This window comes from Nothoprocta perdicaria, unplaced genomic scaffold (genome assembly GCF_003342845.1).
Source record: "Nothoprocta perdicaria isolate Ctin4 unplaced genomic scaffold, notPer1 scaffold_5, whole genome shotgun sequence".
Taxonomy (NCBI): Eukaryota; Metazoa; Chordata; class Aves; order Tinamiformes; family Tinamidae; genus Nothoprocta; species Nothoprocta perdicaria.
The window spans coordinates 4562958-4580050 of record NW_020455754.1 but is presented as its reverse complement, the minus strand read 5'-3'; the positions used below and the strand labels follow the sequence as shown (position 1 = coordinate 4580050).

Below are 17093 nucleotides of genomic sequence, written 5' to 3'. Positions count from 1 at the left end.
TTCCAATCTCCTTAGTGACTGGTGGCCTCAAACTCTACTTAGGTAGAGCAAGGAACAGCTGTTCTGAGGTTAACGTATGAAGTATAGCTGTTTGCACTGGCAATGTACAGGATACAGAGGCACCAATAACCTTATCACTGCCAAAATTACCCAGCAGGTAAAACCTCTGTCAAATGTAATTTGAAGTGCAGCTCGGAGACTATGAACCATGGACAAATTGGAGTCAATTAAAACCCAAGCACCTAGTTCCTGCAAGCCCAAGAGTAGTTAACTCTTCCAGATCCCAAGTTCCTGTGTAAGACAGGTGCTTTTCTTGCTCTGAGAGGCATCCATTTCACATTGGAGCTGGCTTGAAATCAGGCAACTGGACTTTAATGGCACTACCAAAGCTACACAGGGTTTTCAGGGGCCCGTCTCTCTTAGGGTTTCCTTCTTTCTTCSCTTCTTCCTTCCCTTTGCACAAGTCTTGCAAAACATACATGCATCACATCAGTTCAAACACCAAATGTTTATTCACAGCCTATACAACAACTTTTTGCTTGTAAGATCTGAAAAAAATGTGCCTTTTCCTTTTGCTACTGCCTCTCTTTCAGTATCTTAAAACACTTCAAGAAGCTGCTGAAAGAGTCTTCTACTCCCCTTCCCCACTAAATGTATGCTTTGTACAGCTGCTGCWCAGAGAGGTTAATTGACTTAATTTAAGTCACACCACAGCCTTGGCAGAGCTATAAAAGGAAGCTGAGCAAGCTGGGAAGAAATCTTCTTGTCTCCTGTGGCTGCAGGGTTTAGCAGCCTGTCAGCTAGGAGCTTTCACCAGCACAGAAGCATTGCTGAAGTGTAGTTGAAATGAACTCTGGTTAAAAGCAGCTTTTTATTTTATTTTTTTTTACCCCTTATCCTCCTTCTTTGCAGTCTTGCTTGAAAGATACAGTGTAAAGATTAGCAGCAAGGTTGAAAAGCATGTTTTGGAGAGGATTTTGCTAATGAAGAGCAGCAGATTAGAAGCAGGGCTGATACAGGGCAAAGTAGAGTTCTGCCATAGGTAAGCCCAGAATGTTGCATCTACACTGTCCTTCCAGGTCTATAACTATATACAGGACTAAACTGTAATACTGCCTTGAATTGTATCTTGAGATTCATTTTAGCAGTGAATTGCATGAACAGAGGAGGCAGATGTAAAGTCTGAACTAAAGCTTTGGTGGACAAGACTTGAAAGCAAATGCATTTCTCTTCCTTGCCCCCTACGCACTTTTTTTTTTAATATATTTTTTTTTCTTCATGAAGTGATCTTAGGTAAATAAAGGCTGGCACTTACTCTCCTTCTTAAGAAATGTGTTCTGAAGAAGGATGAAATCAGCAGGCTGAGGTGTTCTTTACCTCAGAATTAGTCAAATTAGCTGAATCAGAAGCAAAAGATTACCATACTGTTCTAAGTTAGATCTGCAGCTTATTGTGCCAGCCCTGTGACACCTGTCTGACATTCAGCAACTTTGCACTGGGCTCTGAAGGGAAAATTAATTTCCTTCCTTTCCTTTTGCTCACCCAGGAAACTGAGGAAACTATCTTTTTTTCTTTTTTTTTTTTTTCTTTTTCTTTTTTCCCTTTCCTCCCCTCCCTTTTTTTTCCTCTGTCCCCAAGCTCTGTGACTCACAGTACATGGAGATGGGATTAGTCACCAGCTATTTCCTGTTTTCCAGGTAACCTCGCAAGCTTCATGGTCAACAGCACAACCAGGTGGAGTGCAAGGTAGGTGAGAACTGGAGCTTTGGCAATTGCCAGGTGAGAATAAAACCTGCACACAGCTGTTTGTTTATCCTCACAGGCATTTTTTTTTCCCTGCATAAAAGTGGCATTATTTGAAAGTCCTTTATATTTATATGTTTGTCTTCTGTGAGCTTTCCCAGACCAACGCACCAAACATGCCTTTACTCGTCCTGTGTTCGKTACAAATTTGATTGTTAGCTTTTCAAAGCAAAACTCTTGCCTTGTTGCAAGCCTATCAAGTGCCAAGCTCAAAGCCGGTGCCAGACAACTGGGAAATGCTTAAAATCATTTGTTGCAGCAAGGGCACCCGACTTTTAGGTCTCACTTTTCTTAAGGCATGCCTGCTCTGCAAATGCCAGCGTGGTGGGGAGACATTCCCCACGTCAGTGAGTTGTGCTGCTCAGTTTACTCCAGGCTCTGCTGCAGTTGTGCCTTTGGCTTTTGCTTAAGAAGATCTATCTCATAACTAGTTTAGGGGACAGGAAGTCTAAGATTACACCTCCATCATCAGGAAGCCTGCAGGKTTCAGGGAGGTTCCTGGACTGGGCAAGAGTGATGAGAATTGACCTAAAACGAGTCTCTCATTTTCCCTGTTCCCATAAGAGATGGGGGGAACCAAATCATGAGTCCTCTGAAGCAACAGGACCCTTTCACCTTCTCCAGTACTTCACACCTCTACCCTCGGCTCCTGTCTTGCCCACCTTGCAGCAGGGTCTATTAGGACATGCAGGACTAGAGGAGTGTGACCTCACCTGCGGCAGACATCCCTGCCCAGCTCAGKGGCCACTGGTGGCCATATAGGCTGCTGTGTTTACCCAGGCGTTTACACCAGGCAGGTATACAATCTACAGAGAAATCCAGGGTCCCACAGTTACCAATCTCACAGATAGCAAAACTAAAGCTCCTTCAGGAACAGGGCTGAAAATCGTACATCTGGATTGCACCATGAGCTATCCTTAGGCATGTGGGATATGTGGGATAGATCTTGTGCCTGATTTATTACTGTGCAAGTTGGTATCACGTTTGTAGTGCTTCCTTTCCAAAATATGTTAATTTTCTAGAGTGTATTGGGACGTGTGCACCCACTCTTGGTAATGCTGGTAGCTGAGGGGAAGAGCATGTTTGACGTTTAAAAGCAAACACTAGCATTAAGCAGCTACCTTGGATAAGAAGACAAGGAGACTTTACCTGAAAGGAACTGCAGGAGATATGAAAGCAAAAGGCAATTATGCAAATTGCAATTGGAACAGGATTACTCAGGCTATCGCCRTTTACTTTAGCAAAGCGTGCCATGAGTTTTAATGGGATGAGTGAGCTGGGAAGTSGGGCTGTCTGTACCTGGAAGATGTCACTACTGGCTGCACAGTGGTCCTGGTGTCAGCTGGGGCTTGAGATAGGATCAGCTTAGGCACTCTGGCCTCTGGAGGGCCCGTGGTGCTCATCCTGRTTTCCTCCTTGACCGTGCTAAGGGGGTGTAAGGAGAAGGGAGGCTTTGGCTTAGCACACAGCAAGAGGTTATGGTAAGCAGGAGCTGGATGGCTGCTGCTCCAGCTGGGATTACTTGGATTAATTGTTTGGAAGCTCTTGGAGCATTCTCATGGCTTTGTCCAAGTAGATTTAAAGGGCAGTGCGCTGTTCTGAGACTATCCAAATGCAAATATGCTGCTGTATAGGGAGGCACGGAGTATACCAGAAACTAGATTTCCTCCAGGAGGAAAGCATGGTTGTAGATGTCACCTCCAACTATTGTTCTCTGCATATCTTATTCATCCTGTAAACCCCAAACTGAATTTGGAATTCAGCAGTGCTGACAGACTCTTCTTCTAATTATTTTGGGATTTAAAATAAATAAATAAAAAGCAATGAAAGGTGACTTCTTTTCATAATTACTCTGAAAACAGAACAAATGGATAGCAATTGCCTGAGTTCATAAATATAGGCTGTTCCATGCTGAAAGTAAGCCTTATCATGATATATGGTTAAAATTAGTCACCAGCAAGTTAAAACTAAACATTATGTTCAGGTTCATTGCTGAAATGTTTCTGCTACTGTGTGAAGTGCAGAGCAAAGTAACAAGAACTGCATAAAACTCCCAGAGTTTTTCTTTTGGATCAATGCTAAGAGGGCAGTGAATTTTCACACTTGAATGTCAGTGTAAAGGTCAGTGAAGCTTCAGCCCAAAGTAGTGAGAACGAAATGAAGATTTCCAAGCCTGTGAGTGGCAATGGCACTCCAGCTGTTCAAGGTGTCTATTGCTGTCCCTGTGATCTGTCCTGTGCTTTAAATCAGTGTTTTCTCAGTTCCAGAACACCGTCCACTGAGCACAAGATGCAAAAGTGAAAACCTAATCATTAGAGTGTGAAAGGAAGACTAGATTTATTTGGTTGGTCTGAGCCCTCCTGCCTCTTTTCTCTGTGATCTTCAATATATGACTCAAACTTAAGTTGTTAGAAGGTGTTGTGCACATTTGTGTTGGTAGGTTCCTTGTGCAGCACTGGGTTGTGCGTATGCTATGGGATGTTTGCTTGCAAATCCCCTTGCACATCTGAGACTGCATGAACAATTTTTAAGATGGARCTTGTGAAGTCTCTTTCTGCTTATATGTTCTTGGCTTAAAATGGGGAAGGTTGTGCCTTACTTCTGGACATGAACAGGGAGTCATGATTTGACTGCCATGTTCTGTGTAGGATTTTTGGAAGACCTCTGGATTCTGAATGTTTGGAAATTACTATAGGACCTTGTGTAGAGCATAGTTGATATAGAAGAGTAGTTTGCATGTAATCAAGGTCTCTTATGCAAAAATTGCTGCTCTAAGAAGACTTATTTAAGTTTCATATCCTGATCAGTAGTGGACAAGCTATACCCCCAAATTAGGAGTCCAGATGAATGTCAGCAGAGGCTGTTGGTTTATGTTAAAACATTGGGTGCATGTGAGCTGGGATTAAAAAGCAATCTCCTTCCACAAATGTGATCATCTCAGTCCTCTCCTGGCAGGAAGTCATGTCATGCATGAGGAACATTTCCACAGCTTCCCTAGTGACTCCCACAAAACCAAGAAAAATCTTTGAGGTTTTGTGAAAAGTTTGCTTCTTGTGTACCTCCTGGTGAAAAACAGTGTTTATCTCTGGATTTGGCACCAGCTTTTCTCCAAAGCCACCCACCAATTTCACTAGCTACAAGCCTGTAAAAATGGAGGCTGATAATGCTACACTAAGCCAGGGTGAAAGGAGGGTTGATAAATCCTGCTCCTTCACCTGCAAAAGGAAAACTTTGGAAGAGACTTTTATACCTCTGGATGCTGCCTGCTGTCCTCTACTTAAGATATATGTCTTCTCCTCTGAGAGGAAAACTCATGAATGCTCTCAGAGCCTGGCAAGCTGAGCCAAAAACAGTGTAAAAATGGTCAGAGTGATTGGTAATTTCAGAGTGGTGGAGAGGCAATTGGTTCTGAAGCTAGTAATTTGAAGCTGTACATTGCAATTATATAAGTGAGAAAAATGTTATTCTCCTTTTCCAAAAATAATCTTTTGATATATGAGGTTAGGCTGGTTGTTGTAGTCCTTAATCTCCCTGAATGCAGTTGTAATTCCTATTTAATAAATCTCCAGGGGTGATTTCTTTTTATCAGCCTATTATCTGTAATTAAGGCATTTAATATTCAAGCTCTTTGATGTCATGTCATCTTTGAAACATAAATAAGAAGTTTGTCTCCATCCTAGAAATTAAGATGAATGAGTTGGAAGGGCAAGTCCCCAATGATATTTTTACAAGATGCTTGGATATTATAATAGTTACCTAAAATAACAATAATAATATTAATAACTGGTAAAAAGCTTAAAAGAGAGTCTTATAAGAAGTGAGTAATGCACCTCCATGTTACATATTCTTTTCTGCTCCAGTATTTATTAACAAAACCAGTAGGGACACAGCAAAATTCTTGGCTAGGCATTTGCTCAGCTTGGGTGCAGCTCCAAGTGGAACGTCTATGGAAAAGGACCCTCGCTAYCAGTTCTTGGGGAGCAGCACATCTGGCAATCCCATCCTCAACACTCTTTCTCTGTCTACCTGCACTGGTGGAGTATGTTCTACTTAGGTCAAGCCCAGAAAACTGTATCAGAAGACTTGGGACTCCTTAGTTCAGTCTACTTTCTAATCTTAGGGCTTAGCCACACAATTATCCTTCATCCACACTCAAAGGCACTTTAGGATGTGCATTTTTTTTGCCATTACTCTTCCCTTCAAACTTGTCAGAAATCTTTCTTTCTTCTGGCATGAAGCCCACTTCCACTCTCTTTATCCCTCTACTGGTATCCCTGGATCTCAGCCAGCTTAGATGTAAGCTCTACTTCTGCTTGTTTATAATTAGAATATGCACACATTGAAGTTTATTTTATTCCTAAGGTTTTATTGGTGAGTTGGAGGGAACAGTGTGTAGGAGGGAAATCRCACAGATTCTGTTATTTGTAGGTTCAAGTGGTGCACTGGAGGAAGATACAGGAACCCCATTAGTTGTTAATTAGATTTTAGAGTAGATTTCTTCATTGGAAAATCTCTTCCTGACAGCTGGTTCTGTGGATGTATTGGTCTTCCTTTGCCCCACCTCTCCATGATGATCACACAGTATGAGTATCCCAAAGCCTGGATTGCCACTTCTCCTTCTTCCTCACTCCCTTTTTTTCTTGGCGGCTGTTGTTTTTGAATCATGCAGAGCTCATCYGGGTTGGTGAAAAGTTACCACTGTCATTATTTACTATGAGCAGCTTTAGCAAGAATCTGAAGCAGCAACATTTTCTATTCAGGTCTTTTGAGCTCTACAGCAGACCTTCTTTCAATCCTAATTGCTAGTTTTCTGACTAATATACACAAGGTTTAATTTCCAAATGTGTAAACAGGTTCAAGGAGCAAAAGGAAAAAAAAAAAAAAAAAAAGCGCCCTTATCCAGAACATCTCCTATGGGAATATACCCTCTTTTGAAGGTTTTAAAGTACTTGGCTAGATTTTTACATGACTCTGCATTCCTTCTGAACACAAGCCAACATGATTGATTTGACTATTAATTAGCACAATTAATCACAGAAGACCAAAGCGTGATCTTAGTGAAGTTCATAGAGGAGTTTCGAGTAGCAAAAGGAAAAAAAAAAAAAAAAAAAAGCGCCCTTATCCAGAACATCTCCTATGGGAATATACCCTCTTTTGAAGGTTTTAAAGTACTTGGCTAGATTTTTACATGACTCTGCATTCCTTCTGAACACAAGCCAACATGATTGATTTGACTATTAATTAGCACAATTAATCACAGAAGACCAAAGCGTGATCTTAGTGAAGTTCATAGAGGAGTTTCGAGTAGTAAATATATGAGGAAGAGCAGGTCAAGTGCCAAAGAGATGACTAGACCCTGCCCTGAAGTGATTATATTCCAAAGGCACAAGTGAAGAAAAACAAAGCCAGACAAGACAGAACATATTCAGAGTGGGAAGTGGGTATTCAGGCTTGAATATTTCTTGAAATAGGTGGGGTCTCAATCGCAGCTTGCTAAAAAGAGTGTGGTGGCTTAGCTCATGGTGGTGTTCGTTGGCAGACCACAAGGTAGGGTTGTGAAAGTCTGCCAAGCTGGGTGGATGAAGGAGACAGAAGTATTGGTGACTGATGGCAAGATTGTAACTGAGTGGCAGATCCTCTCTAATCTCGTTTTGACACCTGTTTCTTCCTGGACTGGATTAATCACCACTTGTTGGATTAGGTAAAGCTGCCCAGTTACCCACAAGTCTGGTTTTAATATGGCATCTTCATCAGCTTTTCCTTGCCAGCTCTCTGAGATAGCTTGGTGAGGCTTTCATTGATTGGACTAGCTCATACCTTTGTATTTGCAATCTTTTCTGCCTCCAGTGATGGCCCTCTTGGACATGGGTGTTTGGAGGGGGAATGCGTGATGGAAAGTTCCAACAGTGACAGGCTGCTCTTCTGCTGCAAGTGATGTGTTTCAGATTAAGCCCCAGATGAATATTCCATCTTTTAGTTGCTCCTCTGAACTGGTTATTAAAATCCCCAAATATAAAATTCCAGAATCTCAACTCAGCAGACCCAGCAAGCTCAATAAACACATCCAAATCAAAAAGGCATCATGTACTTTATAAAATGATGTGTGGGTGGCAATGGAGCTTTCCAATGCCTGCTCTATTTGTTTAAGCAATTGCTACATGAATGGTTCTGAATTTACAAGTATTTGGTATATTTTGAGATTTCCAGGCTACAGATGCTAGAATTCATCTTTTCTTTGCAGACTCTTAAGCTTAGCTGCCTTAGGTGAGGAAAATGGTTTCTAGTATTTTTCATCTGCTCCTTTGCTTGTTCTTATGTGAGATGGAGTGGTGAGATGGCTTTAGACATGGAGTCTTGCTATACTTCATCCACTTGAACTGTTCCTTCTCAGACTTAAGGCATATAAGAAAAAAAACAGATGTCTCATAAAAAAAAAAAAAAAAAAAAAAAAAAAAAAAAAAGCCCCCCAAACCCTCGCTTTACATGCACTTGGATCTTTCATTTTATAAAAACAGTCAAGCTACAACCACAAGATTTCACAGATAAGAGAAAAAATGTGGATTGTACTTAATTCAATATTATAAAGAAATGTTCTTATGGGGAGACGGCAAGCTGAGCCAAAGCCAGACCAAGACTGCTGACTGATCTGAAAAATGTGAATATTATTCACACTGGGATACCACATCTCATAATGCTGCATGTGTGCTATASTATATAATTATGAAATGTTTGCATTAAGTAACTTGGGTGCCTAAATACAGATGTTCCTTATTGACATTAATTGGACTTGACATATCTTTGGCCTGCTTTATACCAGTCACCAAAGCATGCATTTCCACTTTACCGTACATATTCTAAAGGAGCTCTGTTCCATATCGAGCTTATTAAGAGAGAAAAACATTAGAGCCTAAGCTATCTGTCATATATTTCAGGTAAAAATGCAATTGATTTTCTTTAAAAAGTGCAGTTGCTGGGGATTGGCCACAGACATTAATTATTGTTCTTTTTTATTATATTTACAGTGAAATCCATCCCTAACACTTATAAAGTTATTATTTTCTTTCCAAAACTGTCAGTGCGTTGTAGTGCCATTTACTCTTTTCTATTGTTACCGTGTCTCAAATGTCAAGTTTCTGAGAAAAAAAGAAAGAGAAAAAGAGGGGGAAAAAAAGAGAAAGCAAGAACTTGAGAAAGATTTTTTAAAAAGTCTTTTTGCTTTGGTACAAATTTATAAATAGCTTTTGCACTTGTTGGCTCAGTTGTACTACTTTATGCTGCAGTTTGCCTCATTCCAATAGCCAGAGAGGAGAAACCCAAAGAACTAAATAAAACTAGGATATTCACAAACATGATCATCGCCTAGAAGGCTCAAAGCAGGCTCTCCGAATGAGAACCCAGAAAGCTCTCATTTTCTTTTCAGATCGTTAGTTTTAGATGCATTATGCCATTGAGACCCAGATCTCTGATTCTTCAGGATCATCATGAACCTAAGATTTTAAACAAACCTTTCTAAATAAGCTCCCTTGGAAATGAATGAGAGACGTTAATTTACAATAGTTAGCTGGGCTAAGGATGAGTAGAAGGTRTTTTAGTCGATGCTCATGCGTTGAAATGATGAATACACAGATGAAAAGTCATTTGAAGTTTGGATTAGAATTCAGACACGAAAATTTATTCTCCTGATATTTCAGGAGAAACTTCTTATACATATTATTCCAGGTAGTTCATGTACCAGGATAATAGTCCCTTTTAATAGAGGCTTATATAAAATACTATTTATAGCTAAGGAGGGTAGAATTATTCTCAAAAATGGAAGTGAATGTGAGCAGATCAGGGAGCCTATGATTTCGTTTGCTCAGATCCCTCTTTTAAGAGAAGTGGATATCTTGGCTTTCTTGAACCAAATACTGGAAAAAAAAAGTTTTCTGAGTTAAATTCTACTTTTCCAAAGTGCATGAAATTACTTTTAAAGATTAATTCCTGCCCTTGTCATTATTCCTGTAGGAGATCTTATTACATCATAGAAGCTCTTTCTTTCTTTCTGAAAAGAAGATTAAAAACAATTCCAAGGATTTAAAAGGGCTGAGATCTTTCAGGGATAAGATAGCTCTCTTTAGAAGCAAAATGTGACATTCTATTCTAAAGGTGCTCAAAAAAAACCCAGTCTATAAAATGTGGCATCTTCTGTTTTCTCCTGCTATTGCCAAATAATCCCATTCCAAGAATCTTCTTCTTGCAATATGTCTTTTGTTTTCCTCACAATAATTTAAGACAAGTAAGAGATGAAAAGGGAGCTGCCTAAGTACGTGTGAACACTTAGTACAAAGGGAAAAGTCCTGTGGCAAATTTTCCACAGTACTAGTCATTGTTTTGAATTGTATTTCAAAACCAAGCAGAGCTGATCAAATCCAAGGCAGAAAGGTTACTGTATATACAGTTACTGGGTAAAGTATTGGCATCTGGGTAAAATATGGCCTTCAGATATAACTAGGAATTGATAACGGAGTTCTAGTGTTTGGAAGTAGCAGTGGATTATTTTAAAGTAAGAAAGATAATAATAAAATTTTAAATAATACTCTATTGCCAGTTCAAAATGTGGAAAGAATAATTTGAGCAAAATCATGTATGCTTAGGAATAGATGTTTTAACACCAAGGAGAATACACTTCTTCACTTGTATTCAACTGSCAAGATGTTGCTTGCAGCTGAGTACTAGGCATGAGTAATAAAACATTCATTTTTCTTCCTATAGGCTATGCCAAGTAGACAATAAATACCTGACAAAGCAATCTAGAGTTCATCAGAGGTCATTCAAAGGAAGGTTTGTCCAGGCATGTACACTACAATGGACTGATGACCTGCTGAGGTGTGTCAGATATGAATTTTAAAAAATCCTTTTTTTTTATTATCTTGGATTTTTAATTACCAATGTGAAAATCCGTGAGTAGAAACAGACTAAATCAAAATCATTCATTATCTCTCTTGTTCCCAACCTCTTGCTGAATATTGAAGGGTCAGCTAAGCTAGTGCTGTGCTCCAAGCCAGTCCCACCTTTGTTTACTCAAAACCTCTCCTTCTTCAGTTCATTTCTGTTCACACCCTCACAGCAAAATTACTTTATGTACATGAGAAAACAGATATACAAGTTTTTGATATTTTATCTGTAGCAACGTGTGTAAAATATATAKAGAGAGATAGAAAAATTTAGAGCCAGATCTTGACCATTCCAGAGGCACAGAGAACTTGATTATTTATGCAATAGGATCCCTGTTTTGCCTGTACAGTATTTTAACCCAGAAGAAGCAATGATGATCAGTCATCTAGATGCATTACTCTACAGGCTACAGGATTTTATCTAGTCATTTTTATACAAGCCCATGAAGTGAAAAAGGTCCTTTAAGGCTAGAATGAACTACCAATACATAAGCAACACTCTTCCATTCTGTTATACCAGGTTGAAATCTATTTTGCTTCCAAAGGTAGCATATCTCATCTAGAAATATCAAACAAAGAAATTAGGAAACAACATACAATCTTTACCTTTCAATTCACATATCCTTTCAAAGTAGGCATTGATGCACCTCAGTTTTGCATACGTTCTGGGAAAACACCAGCAAATCTGGGTGTAGCAGGCAGATTGCCCAGAGTTCCTTCCAAGTTTGGAGAACGTGCTCAAAAGTCTTTAAATAATGAATCACCGTAAATTCTCCATAATGGCCCCAACAGAAGCACTCCTAAGCCAAGATGCAAGGTTCACCTCTCCTTGTCCTAGAGGAGAGGCACAAACATGCACCTCTTAGGTGCCAAGAGTCAGGAAAATAATACACGTGAATTATAGCTAGATAAACTGGACCCATAGCTTTGAGAATGAAAACATACTGTAATTAAAAGATCAAAGGGAATCCAAATAAATCAAATCTCCTCCAAGGGCTAGTGCCAGGAACACACTTCCCATTTCCATGATATCAGCAATCTTCTTGTACATGCCCATCCTAATCTGTCAGTGCCCTGAAGGACGTTATGACTTGGGATCTGTACCACAAAGCTGGATAGCAGCGTGCAGAAGAAAGGATATTTCATTCTTTTAATGTAACCCTGTTTCTTGATAATTCAGTATTGCTAGTAGATTGTTWTTTTTCCTGTAGTGATATCTCTCACTGAGCACCTCAGGCAATGCATGCCTGCAGGTGGACAGGTAAGGATTTGTCAGAATGCAACAAAACATAAATAGCAAATTATGAGTATTTAAGTCAAATTATGACAGCCTGCTGCCAGAAGTATTTGTTCCAGTGGGTGTGCTGCTCATGGTGCCCACTGTATTATTCCATGTATCTGTTTTGATGAGAGGATGGGCTTAAATAATGTGTCTACACAAGGTATAAAACCACACAACTCACGTAGGGTATCCTTTTCCTTCTGGTCTCCTGTTTCCAAGGCAATTTCAAAGGTGAATCTGTAACTGCACACCAGAAAGAATGACTGGAGGTCATTACCAGTGAGTTTGAGTTCATGTGGTTCCTGTTTTTGGAAGCATGCTCAATATATTCTTTCATGACCAGGGTTTGGTAAGGTGGCAAGTAGTTGCCTCTTAAAGAAATTTGGTTCAGATGATTTCAAAATGCAATAAGAAAGGAGTTTATTATTGGTTCTGTTTTTTAGGAAGCCTGTGTATATATCCTGGGGATCTACCATCAAACCAGTTACAGTCCTAATGAAATTGCCTGCTGTTATGCTTGATAAAACTTCCTAATTGGAAGGGCTTGAGGATGAAGGTAGTAAGATGAGCTGGTGCTAAAATGGTGTAGATTTGTAAGGCACCTCTTTTCTCTGCACACAGACACTCTTAGGCCTTTGCTTTCAAAGCAAATACCTCCAGTATTGTGCATTTATTATTACTGTAGCTATTGATAAACACCTTTCCCCTTCAAAAGAGATTCGAGGCACTTGAGAAAGTCTGGCCAGGCCAAGAAGAGACTGTTTCTATTTTGGAGCGTGTTCATACTGCCATGATAGGACCATTCACAGCTTGTTTGTGTATTGCTGGACAAGCCTAGCGAGAGCGTATTTCCTGAAGAGATGAATCAATGTAGCTCTGCAACGTTATAAATGAGGTCATGGCAGTCACCCAGAAGCTGCAATAAGCTCGGGATCTGAAATAAGGGCTTCTCATGCTCAGGAAATAGAAGAGGCAACCTGCAAAGGTGCCTGTAGACAGACTCTCCRCGGGATACCAGCTGGCACATAACTTGACCAAATTATTCATTTTGGGGGCTGCTGTGAGTGATTTACTACAAACTAACAGGATTCCAGGGTTCATAATAACAACAAAAGGCAGGGGCACTTTGCACATGACCAGAAGCAGTTGCTGTAGCAGGATATTTGTGAGTGAAGAACAGGCCATCACTGGGAGATGCGGGAGGTGTGATGCTCTCTCAACTGTTTGCTCTTACCTAGCTGCCTCTTGCGTTTCACAATGCTACTGGTCACAGGCCCATGCAGTTGGCTGAAAAGACTTAAAATTGCTCAAACAACAGGCACTGCTTTTTTGATGCTGAAATGGACAGTCCAGTTCAGTCCTACAGCCTTTTGCTTCCAATGCCAAGGAAGAAAGCAATGTTAAAGAGCTGTGTCTTTTAAGAAAATCTAAGCTTTTTGGGAAAAAAAAAAAAGTGGATTGGAGTGAGAGAAGATGATAGTTTTGTTAATTAGAAAGAAAAGTCTGACTGAGTAACAGTTGAAAAGCATGTTGAAAAGACTTAAGAGTGTTTCTGCATTTTGAGAAAGGGACTTCTGCTGAAGGAGACAAGAAGGATGGACTTCCCTCTGTCCTAGTTTTTAGCTGCAGAAATGAGCTGCATCTGAAAGGAGTACAAGCTGCTGTCTAGTTCTATGCAGTAGCCTTTAAAGGATCTCAGAGAAGGCTGATGCAGAGTTGGCAGGAGATAAGTATTTTTATTTTTCTACATTTTGACCCCATTAGACATTCCAGGCACAGGTCAAGTGCAGCAGTTTATCTTCACCCCAGGGAGGAGTCTGATCTGTTGTCTTTGATCTATCCTGTAGCGATGAATCTGATAATGTTGCCATCTGAGAACACTAAAACAAGTCAATAAATAGMAAAGCAAAAATTTCACTTTTGTCATAAACTAAAATGGGGGAAGGAAGGGAACCTTTAAGACTATTTTTTTCCTTAAGAAGCAATGATAGGGCATTAAATATGAWTTCCACTTTAAAACTCTCCACCCATATACTCTTGTCTTTTGAGCGTCATTATACTTGATCAGAAAGGGGACAAATAAGTATCATTAGCCAAGAGATCCTCAATTTCAAATATTTCCTTGAACTTTTTGCGGTTTGATGAAGACCCTCTCAAGCCAGGGTTTGCATATCAAACCATGGAGTGAAAATGAAATCAAGAGTAAAAGCTTTTCTYCAGACTGCATTCCTCCTTTCAGTCTAAATATTAAACAGTTCTGCATCATCCTGAAAGGGCTGCAATTATCTGAGTTGTTGGAGGAGTTGAGCGCGGATGGACTGTGGCTCCCAGGTCCGAGTTTGGTTGCCATTAGGCCCCACACTTAGGGGAAAAGGCGTTTGGACCAACTCTTCTTGCATCATGCTAGTCTGCTTAGTTGGCCAAAGTGTCAGATGTTTATCTAAGTTTATCAAAGTTTATCCTAAGCTGTGGCATAAAGATACATAACTTTCAGAAGATTAGGATTAAGGAGCAAAAAGTAGTACAGCTCCTGGTGTGCTGAGAAAGCTAATTCCTTTTTGATGAGAGATGGACAAATATGTTGCTTTTCCCTCTGTTTTCTGGCACAGTGAAAATTATTAAGGTGATCTTTCTACCTCTTCAGACAAGTAGCCAAGATCTAGCTGTGTCTTCCATGAGAGGGGAATTAGACTTTTAAAAAATGAACAGGGTACAGCACCTAAACATCCCACTTAAAAATCCCAAACACTTAAATTCCACAAATATGTTAAAAAGAACATAATGAGAGAAAGTGTTCTCACAAGAGTAGGGTTTTTTCTTCCTCCTAGAAAATGCTTTTTCTTCTGACTTCTCAGAAATGCTGAATTATCTGCAGCAATTTATGATGAATTTTATTTAAGATGTTTTCCAGTCTCTGGATGTTTTCAGGTCTTTAAGTGGTTCTTTGATCTATCTGAACCTCTCGACTCCCAGTGAAGGATGAAAGATGAACATTCTTCACAGGATGGAAAGTTCTATAGAAAGGATTTGGAAAAGTTTCTTTTTAAATTTTCTGATTGTGACATTTTTAAATCAAAAGATTTAATTCAGTGAGGCTGTGCACTAGTCCCTATCATGGGAGTCGTASTTTGAGGGCCCAGATGGGTCATGTCTTACAGTGAGTTAGGCCAAGTCTGCAGTAACTGACAGAAAATATAATGAACTTGGAGGGATACGACCAAGTGCGGACAATGAGGCACACAATGTCTAAACCACATATGGGTCCCACAAGCAACATTTTCGTTCAAAAGAAAAAAAGTGGTTTTGCCTGCACAATAGTGCAGTTACCCAGATCTCCACAAAATTTCCAGAATTCACACGCCACTGCAGCAGTTGTGGGGCACAAGTCCAGYGCCTGAACATTTTTTCTTCAGGATGATCCAGCCAGGAGAAAAGACCAGAGCTCCCACACTCCATGCAGTGGTCAGCAGAAAGCAGGCRGGACTTCAACCTTGCACAAGCATATTTTACTTTTTAGTTGTGTGAAAATTAGGCAAAATTAGGGACTGCATCATCAGCAGCCCATGTTTTTGAGTTCTGCCTCTGATTGCCCACAATATCTGAGCAGAATTTGAGATTAGTTTCTTAATGAGACCTTGTCCAAAGCTTGGGCTAGGTAGGAGAAAGCTGCCATGTCTGGTTTTTGAATATGTCATGGTGGAAGGTGCTTTCATGACTGGTGGTTTTGATGTTGCTTTCAATATCCACTAGTCTCCAAAAAGAGCCACAGACTAATAAGACAAGAAATTGCTTCCAGAATATCACCCCAAAGGCAAGAATATGTCACTTCCAGCTGGTAAAAGCTTGCTGTTACTAATTTTACTCCTTTATGAAAAGCTGAGCTTATTCTCTCTATGAAAGTGAGGATCCGAGAGAAAGAAAACTCAAACGAATCTGGGGCAGCTAGAAAAGCTCTTTCATCCCTATGAAGGTACAAATACCTTCATCAAAGTGCTGAACTTTCTTATTCAAATGAGGAAGACAAATGAGAATCAACATCAGCACATTTGCAAAAAATGTGTAAAATGGAACATCCACTTCCTATTATACAATTTCTTTCTGACAAAGCACTTAAAAATCATGTTTCCCTTCCTTTCTCCTGCAATTCTGGACCTAATGCAAAGGAAGTCTGGACAATATTACTGTAAGCCTCCCTCAGGACTTAGAGTTACAAGTGTTCTCTGATCCCGTGTAAACAGGATAATGTGTTGGGCTGTTTGTTTATGCCACACTGTAATTCACTCTTTGACATAAAGCAGCTTCAAGTGATTTTTTTTTTTTTTTTTTTTACCTCTCCTTGGCTGGGAATCAAACATGACTTGCAGGTTTCCCTACATAATTAGATAACAGTAATAGCAGAATGTTGGTCAGTAGATGAAYAGTTGCGCCAAGATTATGGTCTTGGTGAAGAGGCAACAAGGTCTACCAGCAAGCACAAGCACTGCTGCAGAAGGCAAATTTTGTGGTGTCCCCTGGGCAGAGATTGGAATCTTTATCTCTCTTCAGCTGGAACAACTGTTGCAGTGGCTGAACTTTGCTGATGCTTCGGATTGCTGAACGTGTCCACTGTTGGTCTGGATCTCATATCCTCCCTTGATCATCTGTTAAGGCTGACTGTTTCCTGCAGCTTCYCTCTGTTGCTGCTACCCTGTAGGATAGCTCTGACTGCAAGGAGAGTGGTGTGCTGGAAAAGGCGGAATTATCAGCTCCTCTGAGTCAACAAAGACAACTTGGGTAAGAGCAATCCTAAGTAGCAGCAGCTTGCTTCTGGCAGAGCTATGTTGACCGTAAAAACCGTGAGAATTTGGATGGAAGGCAGAAAACTGTACAAATAGTGCCAAGCGGGAACTAATGTATTCATGTTTTGTAATATGGTGAGTGTCTGTCCCTAAAACTGGGATTCACAAGGGAACGAGGAGGGAAAAGCATCTACACGATTAAAGAAGCCGATAAGTACTTACAGAGCTTCTTGGAAAATACCTAAGCAGTTTGGATTTATAACTCTTATGATTTCAACATGCATCTAAATGCATATA

At 40.1% G+C, this 17093-nt stretch overlaps 1 long non-coding RNA gene across 1 annotated transcript; it reads left to right on the top strand.

The window, feature by feature from the left end:
- Positions 1-961: 961 nt before the first annotated feature.
- On the top strand, positions 962-16777 carry LOC112954494. Its single transcript, XR_003250729.1, has 3 exons — positions 962-1042; positions 1698-1746; positions 16564-16777. It is a non-coding gene; the product is annotated as an uncharacterized LOC112954494 (long non-coding RNA).
- The last annotated feature ends 316 nt before the right edge of the window (positions 16778-17093 follow it).